The sequence below is a fragment of the Panthera tigris genome, chromosome D1 (assembly GCF_018350195.1).
Source record: "Panthera tigris isolate Pti1 chromosome D1, P.tigris_Pti1_mat1.1, whole genome shotgun sequence".
Taxonomy (NCBI): domain Eukaryota; kingdom Metazoa; phylum Chordata; class Mammalia; order Carnivora; family Felidae; genus Panthera; species Panthera tigris.
Window position 1 is genome coordinate 96,239,494 of NC_056669.1, and position 23,241 is coordinate 96,262,734.

The following is a 23,241-nucleotide window of genomic DNA, read 5'->3' on the forward strand; positions in this document are numbered from 1 at the left end:
CTGCCCTTCTGTCCGTCCCTGTGTTCATCTGTCCTTGCTATCATCTATCCGTCCATGATGCGTCCATCTGTCCATCCATGCTGCGTCCATCTATCCATCCGTGATGCGTCCATCTGTCCATCCATGCTGCGTCTATCTGTCCATCCGTGCTGCATCCATCTATCATCCATGCTGCGTGCATCTGTCCGTCCATGCTGCATCCATGTGTCCGTCCATGCTGCGTTCATGTGTCCACCCATGCTGCGTCCATCTGTCTATCCATGCCGCGTCCATCTGTCCGTCCATGCCACGTCCATCTGTCATCCATGCCGCGTCCATCTGTCCGTCCATGCCGTGTCCATCTGTCCATTCATACTGTGTCCATATATCATCCATGCTGCGTCCATCCATTTTGTGTCCATCTGTCCATCCATGCTGCATCTGTCTATCATCCATGCTGCGTCCATCTATCCATCCATGCCGTGTCCATCTGTCCATCCATGCTGCGTCCATCTATCATCCATGCCGCGTCCATCTGTCCGTCCATGCCGCGTCCATCTGTCATCCATGCCGCGTCCATCTGTCCGTCCATGCCGCGTCCATCTGTCATCCATGCCGCGTCCATCTGTCCGTCCATGCCGCGTCCATCTGTCTATCCATGCCGCGTCCATCTGTCCGTCCATGCCGCGTCCATCTGTCATCCATGCCGCGTCCATCTATCCATTCGTCTTTCCATCCCTGCTAGTATCCATCCATCCCTGCAACCAACTATAACCTAGTTCCTCTTTCCCACTATTCAAGTGCTTTTTATAGATCCATTCTCTACTCATCCATCCATCCATCCATCTATCCATCCTTCTGTCCATCCTAGCAGCTGTCCACCCGTCCGGCTGTTACTTGCTGAGTCAGGAGCTGAGACCCCAGAGGGAGTAAGATACTGTCCCCATCCTTAACTCATAGTCTGGTAGATGAGAAAAATCATATGGAACAAAATATATACCGTGCTGCGTGTGATGTTGACTTTGACTTTACCACCTATACACGTAAATGGTTATCAGAGCCCAGAGAGCAGTGACTAATTGTGCCTGTGGAGGTCTGGGAAGGTTTCTCCGAGGAGATACTGAAGGAAGGTTTTGAAGGATGAGTAGGAGTTTGCCAGGTGGTTTGGGGAGTGGGAGGGGAGGTGTACTTCAGGGTTATAAAAGGAAAAAGGGACTTCCAGGCAGAATGAAGAGCAGTGAGGTTGGTGGGGTGTGTGGGTCCAGGTGAGTTCAGTTTCACTGTGGGGTCTGTGCATATTGGTGTGGACCTGCGGATGGGCTGGGAAAGGCAACTGGGGCTCAGATGAGCAAAGGCCCCATGTGTTGGCAAAGGGGAGCCAGGGGACCCACCGATGCAAGAGAGAGACACATGAATGGGCTCAGTCTGACAGCAGGCCAGAGGGCAGGTTGGAGGGAATAAGGCCACATGCTAGCGGACCAGCCAGGAGCCCGTTTGCGGTAAGCAGGCAGGCAGCGATAAGGCTCAGCCAGGCAGGGACAGGCAGGGGCAGTGAGGGGCAATGGCAGAGGAGAGTCATAGGCGACTTGGGAGACCTGGGATGGAAGAGAAACAATGGCGGGAAAATAGGAGTCTCTGATCTCGGTGTCGGTTACGCAAGGTGCTCTGTTTGTGAAAAGTCAGTAGGCTGTGTCCTCATGGCACGTGCACCCGTGTGTATGTATGTTCCGTCTCAATTTAAAAATAGAGCGGGAAACATCTAGGTAGATATTAAAGTCTCTTCATCCAGGACACTGGGTCTCATCGAGGACACTGAAGTAGCTCTCAGGCTTTTTCTTACAAAAAAAGCTTACAAAAAAGCTGGTTTCCCTCACACAGAACAGCTTTGCTTTGTTTGGAAGAAAGAAGATCTGAGTTTTGAGCTAGACCTTAAGACAGTGGGGGGAACTTGGCTAATATTACGTTCGCTGCCCTTGATTGAGCTCTATATTTTGTGGATTTTATTTGATTTTTTATGTTTTAAGGTCTCTGAAACCAGGACGCATTGTAGGAAAAGGGCCATGTTATGATTAACTAAATTAGGCAGTAAAATAATGGTGTGATTATAACTGGAGTCTTTTTTTTGAGAGAGGGAGGGCGCCAGTGAGCAAGGGGCAGAGAGAGAATCCCATAAGGGAGAGAGAGAGAGAGAGAGAGAGAGAGAGAAAGAGAGAGAGAAAGAGAAGCGGGGCTCACCCAAAGCAGGGCTCGTGCTCACCCAAAGTAGGGCTTGAGCTCACCCCATGTGGGACTCACACTCGGGAACCGTGAGATCATGACCTGAGCCCAAGTCAGATATGCTTAAGGACTGAGCCACCCAGGTGCCCCCGATGAGTCTTAATTCAAGAAGTAGGGTGCTGTGTGCCAGGATCTCTGGTGTCCCGTGGGTACATTTTCCGTGTAACCCTCACACCATCGTATGAGGGATCGGCTGTTGTTAGCTGTTTCCCGGATGAGGAGTTGCAGCCTGAAGTCGGGTGGTCACGTGCTCAAGGTGACAGAGCTAGTCAGAAGTGGACTCAGGATTTCAAGGCATCTTTGTTCAAAGAAGGAGCAAGTCTGGGGCCCGGGAGGGTGCTGGCTTTTTCTTCGCAGAGCCTGAGACAGCCGGGTCAACGGCGAGCACTACCAACTTTCAACGCAGCCTCTTGTCACCCAGGCCCGTCCCCCTCTTGGCCCCGAAACCATGGGATTCTTTCCCTGGTCCCAGGAGGGCTCCCGCTCTGACATCTGTGGTGACCCCCCCCCCCCTCCTGTGGAGAGGAGGGGGATGGAATGAGATCTCAGGGGATGGAGGGGGGAAGAAATTCCAAGCCCAGCTGGTTTCCTTCACATAATGCAGATTTGCTTAAATGGGAATTAGGATTAGTGCTGGATTTTGCCTTTCCTGGCAGACTGGTAATAAACTAATCTCCTCTCAGACTGCAGGAAGGCAGAATTCCATCGGAGAGGGAGACAGCTTCAGGCTCAGGAGTGCAAAACCCGTAAAGTAATTTTATTATTGACAGGCCCTGCCCACACTGCCTGACACGCAGCCCGCAGCTTCTTCCTGATGGGGCTGCAGCCTTTAATTTCGTTAATGGGTGACATTCACCTGGGCTGCGTGGCTGATGGGCACACTTGACATTAATACGTGTTCCCCGTGGTCCCCAGAGCTCATAAAAGCTCATTATCAGCTCTGAGCCCGTAAATGTAGTTCCCGGCTCAGGTGGGCACGAGTTCCTCAGACATGTCCCCAGGCAGTGGAACAGTGGCCATCTGCGGGGGGCCAAGAAATAAATTCCTCCCTTTGTCCAGGGTACTTGGCCTCCCAGCCATCTGGGAGGTGATCGGAAAAGAAACTCTACAGGCAGCAGAACCCTGGGTTCAAATCTGCATCCAAGAAAAGGAGCTCTTTCTGCCCTGCTATTGGAGGGGAGTTGATCCAGTGTTCGGGGAAGGCTGTTTGTCAGAATCTATTCAACATGTGGCCACGTCCAGAGCCCCAGTCCAGCCATCCCACGTCCAGGCGTCCGGGCTGCGGACTTGCACCAACATTCCCACACGGTGACGTAAGCAGGCAAGGGATCACGGCCACAAGCTTGCAATGGCTGGAAATGGAAACATGCCCTATACGGAAGGTGGGGCAGGTAAATAGGTACTGTCCACACCTGCTAGGAGACACTGAGCAGCTGTGAAGAAAACTCAGGAAGATCTAGATATCCTTAGAGCCATACGGAGACGTGGTGGTCCTGTTAGTGGGGGGCCGGGGGGGGGGGGGGTGGAAACCGTGGGCGGCAAGGTCCCATGTGTGCAGGGTCCCGTGGGCCCACACGGGCGCATGCTCCCGCACACGTGTGATTACAGGGAGTAAAGCCTACCAGGTCATGTTACGGACATTTTGCAACGGATAAGGAAGAACTTTCACTTTCGTAATTACAAGTGGAAAATATGTGCGTATACTTCCATATCCCTCCCCGTATGTCCGTGTCTGTGGACGTACACGTGTATGTGCATGCATACAGATCATGGATTCCTCTGATTGTAGCCTCGGTCTGGTCCATGATACATGAGGTTCCCAGGGCCAACTCTGCCTGGGTGGGCATCTGAGGCAAAGATGGCCCCAATGAGGCCACATCCTCTGGCCAAGCCCTGTTCCCCATCAGTTCGCGGGGAGTTCTGGGAACCTCATCCATGCGTGAGGTGCATGGAGCTGGGATCTGTGGCGTAGACCCAGAATTCATTGCTCTCCCGCTATAGCAGGTTTGACCTCCCACGGACCTGGCTTCTAGTCCTGGCTCTGCCCCATCTCGCCCTTACAACCTTGGCCAAGTTATCTGACTCCTCTGGGTTCATGGCCCTCGTCCCCAAAGTGGGGATACTGTCCCACAGGATTGTAGAGGGTTTCGGGATTGTTGTCATCATCTGAGACCACACGAAATTTGACCAGGCCTTCTACTGTGTGGGCTGGTCCTTGAGAGCGGAAGGAGTCTGGGAGGTTTGGGGGTCAGGGGGCTCGGCTATCCCGTCTCTGCTGTAAGTTTTGCTCTTTTGTTCCTCAGCCGTGCGTGTGCACAAGCCGGTCCCCGCCCCCCACCCCCCCGGGACTGGTCTCAGCCTTGGCTGGCAGGTATGTGGCCTGGACGTGGCGAATTTGATCCTTGTCCTGTGACCTGGGGACTCTTCGTCAAACTGACAGAGGAAGTGGGGGAGTTGTTTTTTTTCACTACCAAAGACCTGTCCTCTCTATTATTTATCTCTTCACGGATCCCAGATCCTGAAAGTATTGGTCTGCCCCAAAAAGCCTGCATTCATTAAGCAGTGATTAATTGTCTCTCACGTTTTCAAAATTACTCAGAAAGCCTTTTTTTTTTTTTCCGCCTGAGGAAAAACAGAGTTTCCACAGCAGATTGGTAATGTTGTAGCTAAGAGCAAAGAAACGCGATGCGATGTTGTGGTTAGCGTGTGTGATGTCATCACGTGCCCGTTGTCCAGGCTCCTGGGCTGACTTTGGAAGGCCGAAAACGGGCTCCGGTCGGTAGGCTCTGGGGACGCCATCCTGGAAGCCTCGGTGGGGCTGAGTTCTGTCTCTCTGGCCGCAGATGCCCGTCTGGCTTCTGCACCTGCAGAGACAGAAGGGGTTGTTCACGGGGCTGTTCTGGGGAGAAGAGCAGGACCTCGGCGGCCAGGTGCGCACCTGAACTGAGGCCGCCCCCAGCAGCCGCATGCCCCGCGAGCCGTTGCCTTTTGAAAATTTAGGTCTCTCTCTTCTCCTTCCACAGTTCATCCTGAAGCCATCAGAGAGAGACCTCAAGAGAATCCCGACCCTCCTGGAAGGAACAGACACCAATTGGAAGAGGTACGGTTTGGCAACATGGCGGCATCTTACTCTCGTGAGAGTCTGATCTTCTCTCCTCTGCCCTTCCCACCCCACAAACCCTCCACTGCTCAGTGAGAGAGCCTTCCGCTGATGCTGGGGTACAAGGGCAAGCAAAGGGCGGCTTCCCTCTTGTCCCCACCCCAGACATTTTTCAGGGTTGGGGAGGACACCTGAAGCGTGAGGAGAGAGAGGCAGGTGCTGAGGTGGGGCCTCACTGGGGCTGGCTGCTGCCCCATGAGGCGGCCACCCGTCACGGTTGCTCCTCGGGGTCGTCTGAGGAAGTGAGGGTTGACGCATGGGAGGCAGTGAGCCCTCCAAGGGAAGGCACCATGATCTTGGGATTGTGAGAAGGAGAGAACTTTCTGGAATGACTCCCTCATCCCCACCGTCCATCTCAGGACTCTTGGATACGGTTCACCCTCCAGGAGGGAACTGAGAACGGAAGAGTCTTTGGTCCGCTTCTTGGTTTCTGGGAGCTGCTGGGGCTGCCCACGATCCCAGAACTGGTGATGGGCCGGGTGGCCTGATGGAAGGTTCCTGAATGAAGAGCCAGGACATCTGTCCTCTGGCCCAGTCTCTGCTGCCGTTGTGCCTCAAGGGCCCTGATAAGCCATTTCGTTCATGGGGCCTCATTTTCTCGCCAGTAAAATGGGCAGCAGCGGCTTGAAACTCTGTTCCAGCCCTCGCGGCCTCAGTTTCTGAGGCTCCCAGCCCAGGGCTGGACCTGAGGAAGTGATGGGTGTGGTGAAGCAGCAGAGAGGCAGAAAGGGAGTCGGGGGTTGGGAGGGCTGCGGAGAGGAAGGGCGTTGGAAAGCTCTGGGGAGATTTGACTGCCAGGTTTGGCCAAAGGATGTGCCTCAGACCCTCAGTGGAAAGACCACAGAGTCTGAGGTGCCAATGGACTGAGTTTGGGACCCGGCCGATCAGAAGCGTCGGATCAACAACGGAAGCCCTGACTGAGGGCTTCTGCCTGCCAGGCGCAGTGCTAAGCACCAGCATTCAGTCTCTCAGTGGCTCTGTGGTCTTGGCACTAAAATCACCTCCATCTTAGGGAGGAGAGAATCGGGCCTCAGAGACGTTAAGTGACTTGCTCAAAGTCACACAGCAGCGAGTGAGCTGTGGCTGAGATTTGGAGCCCTCTTCAAATACAATTCAACATACAATTCTTGTATGTTTTCCTTTGAGTGACTCTGTGACTTGAATCTTAAGGTTAACAAAATCCTTTAAGCCAAATCACCCCTCGAAATTGCATTTCTTGAAAGGACATAAAAATGATTGGTTTCCTTAGCCTAGAGGGTTTTGTTGTTGTTGTTGTTGTTGTTGTTGTTGTTGTTGTTGTTGGTTTTTTTTTGCTTTTAAACCTTGGGCTCATCATGAAGTCTCTGCAGGTCCTGTTTTTCTGATCTCTAAAAGGGGAGCATAACGTCTATCCATGGGGTTGTTCTGGGGAGAAGATGAAATGAGGGAGGTACGGAAGCCTCCCCTACACACCCCTCCCCCTGCCTTTGCACCCCAAAGCTGCTGCGAGAGTCAATGGGGGGTACACGCTGGGGAGTCCCACACCCAACCGTGTGATGGCATTTGCAATTCCAGATGTTTCTGGTGCTGTGGTTGGGAAGCACTCGGCCACTTTCCTAGACACTGATCTGATATTCCGCTGGCCTCTGAGCTCATCCGATCACTTCTGGAGTGAGCCGCAGGCCGGCCAGGATGTTTCAGGCCAGGATCCAAGGCACGGTGGCTGGCTCTCAGAGGCGGATAAAGCCAGGTCAGGCGGGGCCCCAGACAACGGTGGCGTAGGAGCGGAAGTCCCGTGCGCCTGGCGGCCCACCCTGTCCTGCCAGCTGCCTGGGCCATAATCTCAACCGTGAGCCTCCTGGCAGCCTGCCCTGCCCCCCACAGGAAGCCATTGCCTTATCTCAGAGCCAGGATCCCCGCACGCTTTTCTTAATCAGGAGAAGGCGCTGAAGCGCGTCGGAAAAAGCTTAACTTCCCCAGGACCTATCTGCTAGGGATGTTTCTCTATCGGGGGAAGCCATGGGGCTCCGTGTCTGAGAGGAGAGAATCTCTTTAAGTACAGAAAAAAGCAGCAGGGGTGCTTTTGTTCTTGGTTTACCTTCAAGAAGTTTGCAAGGGAGCAGAGTGATGTAGTCTTGCCCCCCTCGTTCGCTGGGAAACAGATGCATGTTGTGGAGTCACAGGGAAAATACACAGATGACCATAAGCAACGGGCAGACAGGTGTGTGCTGTTGTGGGAAGTGTCTGCTGGGGTTTGGGGCCAGACTGATGGAAGCTGGGTCCCAGGTCCGCTCTTGGGTAGCTCTTTGCCTCCGGGTGAGTGATTTTGTCTCCAGAGTCTCAGTTTTCTCATCTATAAAATGGGCAAATAGCATGCCCAGGAAACCTCCCGCAGGACACTCCTGCTTGCTTTGAACAGCAAGCCCCCTGGGATAATGTGGCCTTCCAAGGTGACCTCCTTGAAGAGGCTCAGGCTCTTGGGACGTAAGAGCCCGGTGTTTGGGACCAAACAGTGAGGTTACCCTGGAGACACATACCTCTTTCTGCGCGTGGTCTAAAAAAGGGCCGAGAATGGGGCCTGGGTTGTGTCAGCTCTCTGTTCTGACACCCTGGGGCGTGGGGCCACCTTGGGTGTGAACAGTTCTTCCTGAGCCTTTATCCCATGGTTTATACTTCACTCCTGGTGACATTTACTGGATGCTTTCTGTAGATAATCGTTGATCCCTCCTGTGCCCCAAGGGGCAGATATTAGTAAGCTTTATATAGGTGAGGATAGCTGGGATTCAGAGAAGTTGTAAATTACTCCAGGTTTCATGTCTAAAAAGCAGTCACATTAAGACCTAAGCACGGGGCTCCTGCCCCAAGGACGACGTGTTTGCCGCAGCACCCATGGTGCCCTCAAAGACACCCCATGCGGGACCCTTCCACACCAATAGAGGTCTACACCACACCCCACAGCACCACCGTGGCTTCCCAGGGTGCCACTGACAGCACCCATACAACCTCTGTGTCTCCCCATAGCACCCACAGAGGTACCCACAGCACCCACGAGGCACCCTGCACGACACGCAGCATCACCCCGTGGTGCTCACGGCGGTCCTCCTCCTGTGTTTTCCACCCAGCCTTGCACAGAGTTCAGAGCTCCGGGAGACCAGGAAGCCCACTGATGGTTTTAATCTCCCCAGCCAGCCCTCTGCAGCAGGCTGAGGGAGCCAGTGAAGGCAATTGCTAGGAAGCATGGGGATCTGCCTCCTGCTGAGATCTGACAGCAGGAAGCAGGTGGCAGGGAGGGGGAGACAGAAGCCTGGCTTCCCTAGGAGAACCTGTCCCCGGACTCCAGTTTATCTGCTTTTTTTTTTTTGTTGCTCATACTTTTGGTATCATACCTAAAAATCCAGTGCCACAGGCCATGATGATTCACCCCTGATTTTTCTTCTAGGAGTTTTATGGTTTTAGCTCTTATATTTAGATCACTGATCCATTTTGAGTTAATTTGGGTACATAGTGTGAGGCAGGGGTCCAGCTCCATTCTTTGGCATGTGGTCCTCCAGTTATCCCAGCACCACTTGTTGAAATGACTATTTCTTTCCCCATTGAATAGTCTCTGCACTCTTATTGAAAACCAGTTTGCCATAGATATATAGGTTTGTTTCTCTTGGTTCTGTTCCATTGGTCAATGTATCTGTCCTGAAGCCTGTATCATGCTGTTTTGATTACTGTAGCTTTTTAAAACAATTTTTTTATGTTTTTATTTCTTTTTTAGAGAGAGAGAGAGACAGAGCGAGTGGGAGAGGGGCAGAGAGAGAGAGAGAGGGAAACACAGAATTCGAAGCAGGCTCCAGGCTCTGAGCTCTCAGCACAGAGCCAGACATGGGGCTCAAACTCACAAGCCGTGAGATCGTGACCTGAGCCAAAGTCAGACACTCAACTGACTGAGCCACCCAGGCGCCCCACTATACTTCTTTTTTTTCTTAAATTTATTTATTTATTTTGAGAAAGAGCATGAGTCGGGGAGGGGCAGAGAGAGAGGAAGAGAGAGAATCCCAAGCAGGCTCTGAGCTGCCAGCTGACGTAGGGCTCGATCTCACAGATCGTGAGATCTTGACCTGAGCCGCGACCAAGAGTCGCGTACTTAACTGACTGAGCCACCCGGGCGCCTGATCACTATACGTTTATGTGTAACTTTTGGAGGAGTCTTAGTATGTTCTTTTTTTTTTTTTTTTTTTTTTAAATTTTTTTTTTAACGTTTATTTATTTTTGAGACAGAGAGAGACAGAGCATGAACAGGGAAGGGGGGCAGAGAGAGAGAGGGAGACACAGACTCTGAAACAGGCTCCAGGCTCTGAGCGGTCAGCACAGAGCCCGACGTGGGGCTCGAACTCACGGACTACGAGATCATGACCTGAGCCGAAGTCGGCCGCTTAACCGACTGAACCACCCAGGCGCCCCAGGAGTCTTAGTATGTTTTAAGCTCCCTGGTGATTCTAATGCCCACCCTAGTGTCCCTGGTCTTTAGAGGAAGTTGAGGCACAGTTAGGGAGGCCAGTTGGGAGACTGCCAGAATGATGTAGGGCAGTGCGGGGTGGCCGGGATGCGGTCCAGATGCAAAGCCACAGTTATCGGGGTAAAGAGGTCATGATGGAATTGAGGGAAGTTAGTAAGGGAGATGTTCCCATCCTCCCTAGTCCTCGGAAGGCCTTGGAGAAGCCAAAGGTGAGAGTGGAAGCCAGTGGTCCAGGTGATCTCCATTAACCTCCTGCCCACCCCCAGGGTGATTTGGGGGAAGATCTGGGTACTAGTCACAGCTCTGCTCCACCGTGTGACCCTGGACAAGTTGCAGGACCACACTAAACCTCTATAAGGAGGGTCAGTATCGTCTGCTGCGAGCGAGGGTCAACAGGTCAGCTCTGCAAAGGCTAGAAGGGGCTTAAAGGCGACTGAGTGCTTGGCAGGATCTGTACCCCAAAGTTCCTGCCAAGTGCTTGTGAGAATCTGCCCAACTGTGTCTGGGGGATTGGGGCAAACGGCCTCCACCGTGGCCTCTGCTGCCTCGGGCTGTCCCGGGCCGGCTGTGATGGGTCAGAGTGTCTTAGTCTGCTGAGTTGAAATGTACTTTCTTGTACCCTTCATCTGCTTGCCCCTAATCTGCTTTGTGGGCCTGCAGAGAAGAAGCATCACCCCCTTCCCTCCAGGCTGCTGTCCCACATCCTTGTCCCTCATCACACACCTCCCCTCTGCTGCCGAGAGGTCATGGCTACCTCTGCCTCCCTCTGAGGATGCAGGTCTTAGTGGACTCTTGACTTCTTGTTCCCTTGACCTTCCTCTGGGGGGACTCTAGCCTGCACTTGGCACTTTTATAGTTCAGCCCTCAGAGCCAAGGCCAGAGCTCCGGCCGTGTTCTGACTCCAGCCAAGGTGGGCAGGACCATCACCTCCCTCAGTCCAGACCTTTTATTTCTATTCCTGCAGCCGAGATGGCATTGGGTCCAATGATTTCTGCATCCCGGTTGGATTCAAGCTCCCATCTTTTCGTTGACGAGGTAGGAAAGGGATGCACTCTTGCCATCTACATCACATTTTCCATCTGGTATTTATAAATCATGGTGCAGTTTAATGCAGGAGGGAGAGCATAGCTTTGGCAGTAGATGAACTTGAGAGCTATTGTTTAGCTACTTACTGGTTTGGGCAAATGAACTCTATTACTCTCCTGTTATGTGAAGATAGTCATTGTAATTGCAGGCTTCATGGTCAAGATTAGATGAGATGATGGCTATCAGGTATGTAGCCCACCCCCTGGGAAGGAGTCCACATTCCAGAAAGGGTGGGTATCATTACCGGTGCCATCTGAACCCCTGAACTGTTCATTTTTCTGCAGTTCTGACAGATGGGGTGTAAGCCTTGGGTTTCAGCCCAGGATGGGGCACCAGCCCCCATGCCTCTTCTCCCCCCTGGCTTCCCCCTTACTCTCTGGCTGGGACACGTATGTGAGGGGACAGGATGACAGGTTCTCACCACCCCAGCTTCCTGCTCACTCAGCCCAATGTCTGCCAGAACTTTCTGGCCTCAAGCCAGCCCTGTGTCCACATGTGACTCATGACAGCAACCTGGTCTTTTTCTGCCATCGAGGATACTTTCCATCCCAAACCTTTTCCTTCCTTTCTTTTTCAAGTTGTTTTAAATTTACACAAGAAGGTTCACCCCTGGCCCATACACAACTTCGTCCCTGAAAGGAGACAAAGCCAGGGAAGCTTCTCTCTGGGACGTGCTCCGTACACGGTTGGCTACGAGAGCCAGGCCAGGCACACCGTCCGCTCTGGGGGGGCGACTGCTCCTTGACATCGTGGGGAGGCACTAACAAGTCTTTGTTTTCCTCATCTAAAGATGGAGCCAGTCTTTTCTGCTGCTTTTCTGTTCATGCAGCAAAACCGAGCAGAACATGCTCTTTAGGAGGATTTATTTATTTTTTTAATGACATAGACTCACATTGTGAATCACAGCTGAAGCACTTTCAAATATGCAGGTGTGGTAAGGAGGGAGGAAGCAGGAACACCATTTTCAGACGCATGTCAGCAACAGAGGAAGGGAAATGACTTGCCCAAGGTCACACAGCTGTGGTGTGTTAGAGATGGGCCTGATCTGGTGATCTGCTGCTGCACCCAGCTGTCTCTTTTATTAGTTAAAAGCGTGAAATGATAGATTTTAATTAATGGCCTAAAAATAAAGGGAAGAGTCCAAATCGGCTGGCAGTGCCATCTGTTAGCTGGGAGTAGTTTAACGACCTGTGCAGACAGAGCTGCTGATGTGAGAAGAAATGAATGATGCCATCCCCTGTGCTTTGGGGCCCGCCAGAGTGTCCCCATTCCTGGGGAAGGGTAGGGTTATGTTATGAAAGAAAGGCACAGTGGGATCGAGGAAGGAGATTGCACTCTGGACTCTGAAACCTTTTTTTTTTTTTTTTCAACAGACTTTATTTTCTAGGGCAGTGTTAGGTTCACAGCAACATTGAGGGAAAGCACAAAGAGTTCTCATATTCCCCCTCTTTGCACATGTACAACCTCCCCACTACTGACAACCCCATACCACAGTGGTACCTGCATTACATCGATGGACCTCCGTTGACACGTTATTATCACCCAATGCCCATAGTTGGCATTACAGTTCTGCTGGTGTCATACATTCATTCGGTGGGTTTGGTCAAATGTAGAATGACACGTATCCACCACTATGGTATCTTACGGAATAGCTTCACCGCCCTACAGATCCTCTGTGCTCTGCCCATTCATCCTTCTTTCCCCTCAAAGCCATTGATCTTTTTACTGTCTCCACAGTTTTGCCTTTTCCAGAATGTCCTACCGTTGGAATCATACAGGATGTCGCCTTCTCAGATTGGCTTTTTTCACTCTGAAATATGCGTGTGAGCTTCCCCCATGTCTTCTCATGACTTGGTAGCTCATTCCCCCCCCCCATTTTTTTTTTTATTTTGGTAAATACAGATAACATAAAATGTACTGTTTTGACCATTTTGAAGTGTGCCCTTCAGTGGTATGAAATACATTCACACTGTCGTGCAGCCACCCCCACGATCTATCCCTTAACTCGTCTCATCCTTTGAAGCTGAAACTCTACACCCATTAAACACTAACTCCCCATTCCCCTTTCCTCCCAGCCCCTTGCTACCCCACTCTTCTTTCTGTCTCTGTGAGTTTGACTACTCTGAGTACCTTATTATGTGAATGGAATCATACAGCATTTGTCTTTTGGGGTTATTTTGGGTTTTGTGTGTCTGTGTGTGTCCCCAGCGTATTTCGCTTCGTGTAATGCCCTCCGTGTTGTAGCAGGTGTCAGACTTTCCTTTGTAACGTTGAATAATATTTCAGTATCTGGATGCACCTGAGTTTATTTATCCGTTCACCTCCTGAAGGACATTTGGTTGCTTCCGAGTTTTGGCAGTTATGAACAAAAGCTGCTCTGAGCCTCCGTATGTAGCTTTTGGTCACAGTTTTCTTTTCTTTGTTTGGTTTTGGTATTAGGTTACTGCTGGCTTCGTAGAATGAGTTAGCATGCATTCCGTCTGCTTTTATCTTCTAGAAGAAACTGTTGAGAACTGGTACAGTTCCTTCCTCATATGTTTGGTAGAATTCACCAGTGAATGCATCTGGCCTGTGTTCTGTTTTGGAAGGTTATTAATTATGGATTCAATTTATTTAGTAGATATAGGCCTATTTAGGTGGTCTGTTCTTGTAGGAGTTTGGGCAGGTTGTGTCTTTCCAGGACTTGGTCTCTTTCATCTAAGTTACTGAATTTATGGACCCAGAATTATTAACCGTATTCTTTTCTTATCCTTCTAATGTTCATGGGAACTAAGGTGATGTCCCCTCTTCCGTAATTTTATAATTTGTATCATCTCTCTTTTTTTCTTCGCCTGGCTAGAGGCTTGCCAATTTTATCGGTCTGCTCAGAGAACCAGCTCTTGGTTTTATTTTCTCTGTTGATTTCCTGTTCTGTGGAGCCCATGTTTTGGTGGTGGATCTATCGCTGTCTGAGGGATTGTGACGTAAACCCCGTCCGTTCTCTGATTCTCAGTTTCCATATCTGCAGAATGGCTATGGTGACAGCAATACCTGATGGCAAATGGCAAAGGTGAGCCCACATTCATTGACTCAACAAGTATGTATTGAGCCCCTATTGTGTACTAGGTACTGCTGTATGTGCTGGGAATATTGTAGTGAACAAAACAGCAAAGTCTCTGCCCTCGTGGAGCTTGTTTTCCTTTTGGGGACAGAGAGAGAGAGAGACCAAACAAATAAACCGAATGTCAGGCAATATCAGGTGCAGGAAGGGACGGGGAGTGGCCAAGGGTTTGCTGTTTTGGCTAAGAGGCACTTGGAAGGCCTTTTCTGAGCAGATGTCATTTGAGCAGAGACCTGAAGGTAGTGAAGCCCTGATTTCGTCTGCAGGAAGAGCCTTCCTGGTGAAAGGAATGGCAAAAGTAAGGGCCATTAGGCATGTGGGAGTGTCAGCAAGGAGGCCAGGGTGCTAGAGTGAGGGTGGCATGGAAGGAGAGGAGCTGCCAGCCAGGGTGAGGGCTTTGGATTTTGATTCTAAGTGTGATGGGAAGCCAGTAAACACGGAAGAGACGGTGAAATTGACATGTTACCAAGACCACTCTGGCTGCTGGGTAGAGAACAGGCTGTAGGGGACAGGGAGACCAGCATGGAGGCTGATGTCAGAATCCAGGCACAAGATGAAGTGGTCGGGAAAGACCAAATGGTGCTTAGAAGCCCAAACATTCAGGATCTATTTTGAAAGTAGAGCTGGGGCGCCTGGGTGGCTCAGTTGGTTAAGCGTCCAACTTTGGCTCAGGTCATGATCTTGCGGTTCATGGGTTCAAGCTTTGCGCCGGGCTCTGTGCTGACAGCTCAGAGCCTGGAGCCTGCTTCAGATTCCGTGTCTCCCTCTCTCTCTGCCCCCTCTGTGAGTCAGAGAGACTCACACTCGGTGTCTCTCAAAAAAATAAACAAACATTTAAAAACACTAACAACAACACCAACAACACCAACGACAAAAAGCTGACAGCTGACAGAGTCACTCATGGGTTGGATGGGGTAGGGGAAGAGTCAAGGATGACCAGAGAGTTGCTGCCTGTAGACAGGAGCCTGGGTGGGCTAGGCTTTGGTGGACAGGGAGGGAAACCTACTGAGTTCTGTTTTGGGGCATTTTAAGTTGAGATATTTAGTAGCCATCCAAAGGGAGTTGGCAAGAAGTGGATGGATTGACAAACCTGAAGTTCAGGGGTGAGGTCGAGGTTGGAGAGACAAATTTGTAAGTCATAGTTTATAGAGAGTATTTCAAACCCTGGGCCTTCAGGAGATCATCTAGGGAGTGATGGAGTGTAGATGGAGAAGATGATGGGGGATGCAGGGTCTTTGGAGACCTGGGGAAGGTGCCCACTGGTGGCTACCTGGAGCTGCCCAGGGGCAGCCCATCCTGGACGCTGGGGAAGACAGATCTTATTTTCACAGTGTGCTGGGAGCTGTTGAGTGGCACGGAATGAGGATGAGAAGCCAGCTCCAAGAGCAAGCCCTGGGTGCCTGCTCTGAGGGAAAGCACTGTAAAACTGTCAGTGCCTGACATAAAATATAACAGGTGCAGTAGGTCTGTTATATTTATATATTATAAGTTATAATATATAATTATATAAAAATTGTATAATAAAAATTATAAAAAATTATATAAAAATATAATATATAATATATAAATTATAATACATAATTTATAATATAATATATATTATAAATTATATATATTTATATATTAACAGGTACAGCAGGTCTGCCTAGGGTACTTGACATTCAAGGAAGATGGTATTTTGATACCTGCCTCCTCTATGCAACGAAATTATTTTTGGCACTAATGATGAAATAAAATCAATTCTAACAATGGCCAGAAAAGAAACACAGATGGCAAAACTTACCTTTCAGAGAACTTCATATGTGTAACCAAGCCAGTTGACAAACATCTTAGCACAGAAAATGAAAAAGTAATGGGTTCACACTTTTTAGTTACATTAATGGGTATTTCGGAAAAAGAAAGAAATGCTTGAGGAAAGTTCCAAAAAAGCGAACTCCACACGGTTTGGAGAATGGGTTGGATTCTGAATCCTTATTCTTGAAATGGACATGCTTCGCGGAGTCCATTTGCATTGGGTCTGGCTACATAAGTGGTATTCTTTGAACTAGCTTCCATGTAGTACAATGTTTATTAAACTTTAAGTAATAAAAGTTTGCTCTTGTGAAGCTTACATACATATTACTAAAACTCACCTAGGACACTGATGAAAGATATTGAAGGCGACACAAACAAATGGAAAGATATACCATGCTCATGGATTGGTAGAATTAATGTTATTAAGATGTCCATACTACCCAAGGCAGTCTACAGATTTAATGCAATCTCTATCAAAATACCAGTGTGTTTTTCACAGAACTAGAACAAATAATTCTAAAATTTGTATGGGACCACGAAAGACCCCCAAACTGCCAAAGCAATCTTAGGAAAGAACAAACTGGAGGTATCACAGTCCTAGGTTTCAAGGTATACTTTAAAACCATAGTCAAAAAAGTATGGTACTGGCACAAAAATAGACAAATAAATAGATCAATGGAACAGAATAGAGAGCCTGAAAATAAACCCACACTCATGTGGTCAATTAATCTATGACAAAGGAGGCAAGAATATACAATGGGAAAAAGACAGTCTCTTCAATAAATAATGCTGGGAAAACTGAACAATTACATGCAAAAGAATGAAACTGGACCACTTTCTTATGCCACACACAAAGATAAACTCAAAAGGGATCAGAGACCTAAACGTGAGACCTGAAATCATAAAACTAGAGGAAAACATAGGCAGTGATCTCTCTGATATCAGCCTTACCAACTTTTTTATGGATATGTCCCCTCAGGTAGGGGGGAAAAAACCAAAAATAGATTATTGGGACTACACGAAAATAAAAAGCTTTTGCACAGCAAAGAAAACCATCAGTAAAATGACAAGGCAGCCTACTGAATGAGAAAAGATATTTGCAGATTACATACAGTAAAACCTTGGATTGTGAGTAACTTGTTCTGCAAGAGTTCTGCAAGACGAGCAAACATTAATAATAAATTTTAACTTGATAAACGAGCGATGCCTTGCAGTACAAGTAGTACATGACACCAGATGTCACATGATCACAAATGAGCCAACGGTTCTTGACATTCAGTTTGATATACAAGTGCCATGGATCATAAGCATGTTTCTGGAATGAATTATGCTCACACACCAAGGTTTTACTGTATTTGATAAAGGGTTAATATCCAAAATATATAAAGAATTTATAAAAGTGGACACCAGAAAAGCAAATATTCTGGGCAGAGGACCTGAGCAGGCATTTTTCCAAAGAAGACATACAGGTGACCAATGGACACATGGGGATATGGAGAAAAAGGGAACTCTCATGCACTATTGGTGGGAATGCAAACTGGTGCAGCCATTGTGGAAAACAGTATGGAGGTTCCTCAGAAGTTATTAATGGAAATACCTTATGATCCAGTAATTCTGCTACTGTGTATTTGCCCAAAGAAAACACAACACTAACTTGAAAAGGTATATGTATCTATGTTTACTGCAGCATTATTTACTATAGCCAAGGTATGTATGGAGGCAACCCAAGTGTCTGCTGACTGACGAATGGATAAAGAGGATGTGGTAATATATATGTGTGTGTGTGTGTGTGTGTGTGTGTGTGTGTGTGTATATGTATATATATATATATATATGTCCATACTACATACACACACACACACACACACACACACACACACACACATACATACAATGGAATATCACTCAGCCATAAAAAGAATGAGATCTTGCCATCTGCAACAACATGGACGGACCTAGAGGATACCACGCTAAGTGCAATAAGTCAGAGGGAGGTAAACACCACCTGGTCTCTCTTATATGCAGAGTCTAGAAGACAAAACAAATGAACAAACAAATAAACAAAAAACAGAAACAGACTCAAATACAGAGAACAAACTAGAGATTGCCAGAAGGGAGGAGTTAGGGGGAATGGGCAAAATAGGTGAAGGGGATTTAGGGGTACAAATTTCCAGTTATTAAAAAAAAAATAAGTTACGGGGATGAAAAGTAATGAGTAAAACTTCTTGGGAAAGAAAAGGAACTCAGCAGGACTGCCGCAGTTGTTTAGAACCTCAAAGACTTTTTTCCAAGGCAGAGCGATTTATCACTGACATTATTTAGAATGATCCGCTTTTAGTCAGTTTCATGTTTGTTTTTAAATACCCTACAGACAGCTCATCCCTAATTGCCTACACCCTGCACCCACCTCTCCCACTGCCCCACCCTTGGGACACCATAGGGAGATGTTTCCAGAGAAGGTGTTGCAGGGTGTGGGGGTTGGGAGAGGCGGAGGAGACAGAACATTTCTCAGAAGATCCTTTGGAGGAGACGCTGTGGCTGGTCCTGCTGTATGACCAGCAGTATCCAGGTGGGAGAGGGGCAGACAGGCCTTCTAATGTCCAGGATACGCTGAGGCGGGAGGCAGGACAGAACCTGAGTCCATAGGTTTATTTGGCTGGAGTTCTGAAAGCCATCCGGATCCTGAGAACCGTCTGTGTATGGTGTCTAGTGTGCGGGAGAGTCGGGCACCGAAAACTCCATCCTTATGGTGACAGTTTGCCCTGGTTGGATGTGAGCCTGCATCCCTCCTGGGGACACGGCCGGCCGGCCCTGCTCAGTGGGATCCCTGCCCTCCCTCCCTCACTCTCCTTCTCTTTCTCTCCCTCGGAGCAGTCTGCGGAGGCAGCCTTCTAATGAAAAATCTCGTAACTACCAAGAGATAAAAATCCGAGGCTTTTGGTTTTTATTTCTGCCGAGACTCCCCGGAGAGCCTTTTAGGTAGAAAATGTCCCTTTGGAGCTGAGATTTTCTCCCAGACTTCAAAGACAGGGCTTCTTAGGAACACAACATCTGTTTAAACTGAACTTGAACCAAGAGGCAAGTGTGTCCCATGAGAGAGAGCTGGGGCAGAGCGGGGGGTACAGAATCTGCTTTCTGTCTCTGGGAGAAGCTCCCCAGGCCTGTCCCCTGTGTGCTGCAGTGTGTCCCCGTGCTGGGGAGCAGGGGACCTCAGACCAGAGGCCGGGCTTTGTGCTGCCTGCTGTCCAAACAGCACCCACGCCTTCCCTGTGGAAGCCTCCCCACCCAGGAGGTATCGAGGAGCCCTGGGGGCCGTAGAGCTGGCTCCTGTGGCCTGGGAGGTCCCCTGGCCCTCAGAAATCCTCCTCTCCTTCCCTCCCCTCATCACCTCTTTCCCTCCCTCTGTCATTCACTAAGCATCCACTCCAATACAGAGACGAAAAATTCCCAGCCCTCGGCTTCAGTGAGCTTGAAATCTGATCGAACCACCCGATTACCCTCAAAGATAAGAAAAGTCGAACGCTTTGTGTACATGCACATGCTGTTATTGTTAAGACAATAAAACGACGTTACAGAGCTTGGGAAAGGAGGGAAGAGAAATCATCCAGTCCCCCTCTCAGGGACAAGGGGTCCATTTGTTTCCTGCTTTTGTTCACGCTCAGGCGTGTGTTCAGCAGAGGGGCCTCCAGAAAGCCGGTCAGCTGGGCTTTCCTGCTTTTCTTCGCCCTCCATCGCCCTGCTGCACAACAGCTCTGTGGACTTGGCCCTGGACAGCCCCGGGCTAGGGGCCCCTGGCTTGCTTCCGTTGGCCTTGCTTCCACAGGAGCTGCCTGCCTCCTGGAAGGGGTTCCTGGGTCTAGCAAATAAAGCGACAGGCCGCCCAGTCACTTCGAACTTCCAATAGACAATGAAGAATTTTTTGGTTTAAGTTTATCCCATCAATAGTAGCCAAACGTAATATTTGGGGCATAAGCTAAAAAAAAATTACTTGTTGTTTACGTGAAATTCAAACTTACCGGAGCACCCTGTATTTTTTTATCTGCTGACTCTATACCTGGAGTGTCTTTGCGTGTTCGTAGTCAGTGCTGCTTTCTTTGATACAGACAGAACTATCTGGCCGGTATGTTTTCTTTCCCACTTCATGGAAAAGAAGCTTGAATCTGTCCCTTCTCTTGAGCCCAAGGAGCTGCTGCGACAGACCCTACCAATGTCTTCAGCAGTGATGCATATAAGCATTTCCTTCTCCCTGCCGTATCTGGGGAAGCAAATGGGGTTGAGGGTGTTGACCCAGGGCTGCAAACCCACACAGGTTTATGGCATCTTTCTCTCCATCAGCGAACTTATTTTTTATTCTGAGGCAGCTTCAGGGTGATAAAAATATAAATCTGAACGGCAGACAGTATAAAACACAAAGTGATTGACTGCAGAGTGGAAAGACCGTGTTGCCTTGTGGTTAAATGGATTTTCTGTTTAACTGAGGGTTAAGTAGAAAACTCGTTGTGATTCAACCTCTGTTGTTGCAAATCTTTCTAAAATGTATTAGCCTGCTCCCTGGTTTTCCTAAGTGCACCATAATGACCATAATTGAATCTCTTTGCTGGCAGAGCATCCTGTGGGGCGTCGGGACCCGCCGTTGTAAATGTCAGTCCTCCCCATGCAGCCAGTACTTGGGCTTCAGAGCCTGCGGTGTGGTTGTGTGCTCTGGTCCATCACGTTCACTGCCAACCCCTTCTTCCGGCCGCCTGGGCTGGGTGGGGCTCAGGAAGGCACCATTTTACAGATGTGGAAGTTGAGTCTGCCAGGTAAAGGACTTGGTCCAAGTCACTCCAGCTAGTGGAGGAGCTCGTCCTGGAGTCAGCAGAAATGGCTGTGGTGAGTTGGCCCAGATTCGAATCCTGGCCTGCGAGGAAGACCGTTAAGCTCCATGAGCCTCAGTTTCTTCACCTGTGAATTGGGCATAATAACCTTTCCTGGCAGAGCTGCTTTTGAGATTCAGTGAGTTAATGATGTAGGTGGGCTGCACACCAGGCCCTTTTATATATATATATATATATATATATATATATATATATACATACACACACACATATAAAATAATATATATCAATATATAATAAATGTATCAACATAAATAAATATATTAATATAATATATAATAAATACAAACAAGTTATAATGAGTATAAATAAATAAAACAAATATAAGTATATTAATATAATATATTTAATAAATATGTATGTATTTTTTAATGGCACATAAAATCCCCTCCTGTCAGATTATCAAACGTACCCTGATCCTGAGATCCCGCACCCAGCTTCTTTCTACTTTGCTGACCTCCCTCCTGGGTGCACTAGTGGTTTTGTGTATAGACTCCAGGGCCGGAAGGTTGCGTGGGACTCCTGACTCCGCCCCCGTTCCCTATGAGACGATATTTCTGGGCCTCCATTTTCCCATCTGTAAAATGGGGATCATCACAGTCACGTGCCTCCTAGGGCTGCCAGGAGGATCAAAAGCAAAGGGAGCCCATCCCTCAGGCAAGTGCTAGGCAAAAGTTTGCCACTGTCATTCTGGGCCTTGGTTAGGTGAGTCCAGACTGACCAAGCTTTCCTGGGTTTGGTTCATAGCCTGAGCGTGTTAACAGGACTGGGCTTTGGGCCGCAGGAGTTTGCACTGTCCGTTGAGGGGGGAGAACCACTCCCCCCCCCCGACACACACACCTTGAGCCTGCTTCCTGCCACTGTCTGTCCGCTTACCCTTCCCTGGGGTGCTCGGAAAAGATGCTGAGAGGGGACTGTGGGTACCTTACGAGGGGCCCTGGTTGTTGGATGGATGACTTCTACCCTGACAGGGACCCCTGCCCAGGGGACGCTGGCCCTCCAATAGCCTATCTGTCTGGGACCTTCTGTGCTCCCTCTCCATATGTCATACATTTCTAACATTTCAAGGAGGCATTTGTCATCTCCTGGGCTAGGGATCCCCTTGGAGCACAGAGGCCTCTCTGTGTGTGACCTCTGGACCCTCCATGGGCGTTCGGGTGTTCAAGGTGGGGGGAATGGGGAGGACCCTTTGTCAAGTCAAACCCTGGCTGGCCAATGCGGCCACCTGTTTTGGCCTCCGGGCTGCTGGATCAACAGCTCCCAGGTCTTGTAGGCAAAGCTACTTCAGCTCTGGAGTGACCAGCCCCACCCCCTGCTGAGCCCTGCGCTTCCTCTTTGGGTCACCCGCTTCTGGGCACCCTCTGGACTGCTGTGTGCGGGGCGGGGGGGAGGTGCAGCTAAATAAATAGTCACCCTGCTATTCTAGCACAGGAACGACAGCCTGTGTGCAGAGCCCCTGGGTAGACTGGTTTATTTATGCATTTATCTTTAATGGGAAGCCTACGAGAACTTGCGTGGTTTGTGAATATTTACAGGCACATTACCTACAGAGAGGAAATGAATTCATTCTCTCTCCTCTCCGGCTGCTAACAGATCACGCTGTGGTTCCCCGCCGCCTGCCTCCCACAGCCCTCCTTTTTCTTTCTTGAAACTCCTTGTGGTCTTTCTGCAAGCTCCAGAAGAGGAGGCTGGGCAAAGGTGTCTGTGTAATTTACCATGCATTTATTGAGCACCTACTGTATTTGAGCCCTGGTTGAGTTGCTGGGGGGGCGGGCGGGGAGCACCACGTCTCCCCGTGAAGGGGGTGCGTGGACCAAGAACAATGGAGCTCTACTGGAGGAACCAGTTGCTTTAAGACCTGCAGGGGGTTGGGGCGTGGCGTATGATGGGCTCTCTGGGGGAAGGCCGGGCACAGGGACTGCCACTCGTCCTGAGCCTTGAAGGAATTTGTCCCCCTGCAGAAACGGTAACCCAGGCGGAGGGAGGGGCACCAAGCCGAGCAGGTGTGAACCAAGGGACCTCCTGGCGGCATGGAGTCTTCTAGCACTGAGGAAGGGGGAGGAGGAAGAGCTAGAACTGTGGGCTGGGCCGTATCATTTCTGGTTTTGAGCCGGAGGAGGAGGCCACCACAGACAGAAGAGATGGCCCAGGGTCACCCAGGTGCCCTAGCTAGCTGGGCTGCGAGGCCCTCCTGTGGTAAGGGACTGAGTGGGCAAACCATGGCCTCTCTTATGGAGAGAGGGCACTTTCTCCCTCATCTCCTCTTTGCTTGAGGCCGGGAGGGGCGAACGTGAGGCAGATGCAGTCTCTCCTCCATCCCCTTTTCACGGCAGACATCACTGATCAACTGTGGCACCTGGACCCCAGATCCAGGCGAGGTGGGCGCTACCGATCAATGGAAACCAGCCCTCAGAAGGGAGGTGGGGGCCCTGCGGTGGATGGCCGGGCCTCGTGTCAGCCTCGGCAGTGTGTCTGTGATGAAGAA

The 23,241-nt window shown here is 49.6% G+C and overlaps 1 protein-coding gene across 4 annotated transcripts in view; it reads left to right on the top strand.

Annotated features, from left to right (window-relative positions):
- TSPAN18 (tetraspanin 18) overlaps positions 1-23,241 on the top strand; it is a 185,993-nt gene that overhangs the window by 27,627 nt on the left and 135,125 nt on the right. For all 4 annotated transcript variants that reach the window (XM_042957743.1, XM_042957745.1, XM_042957746.1 and 1 more), the window contains exon 2: positions 5,280-5,356. The gene's annotated coding sequence lies outside the window, so the exon portion shown is untranslated. The remainder of the gene's footprint in view (positions 1-5,279; positions 5,357-23,241) is intronic.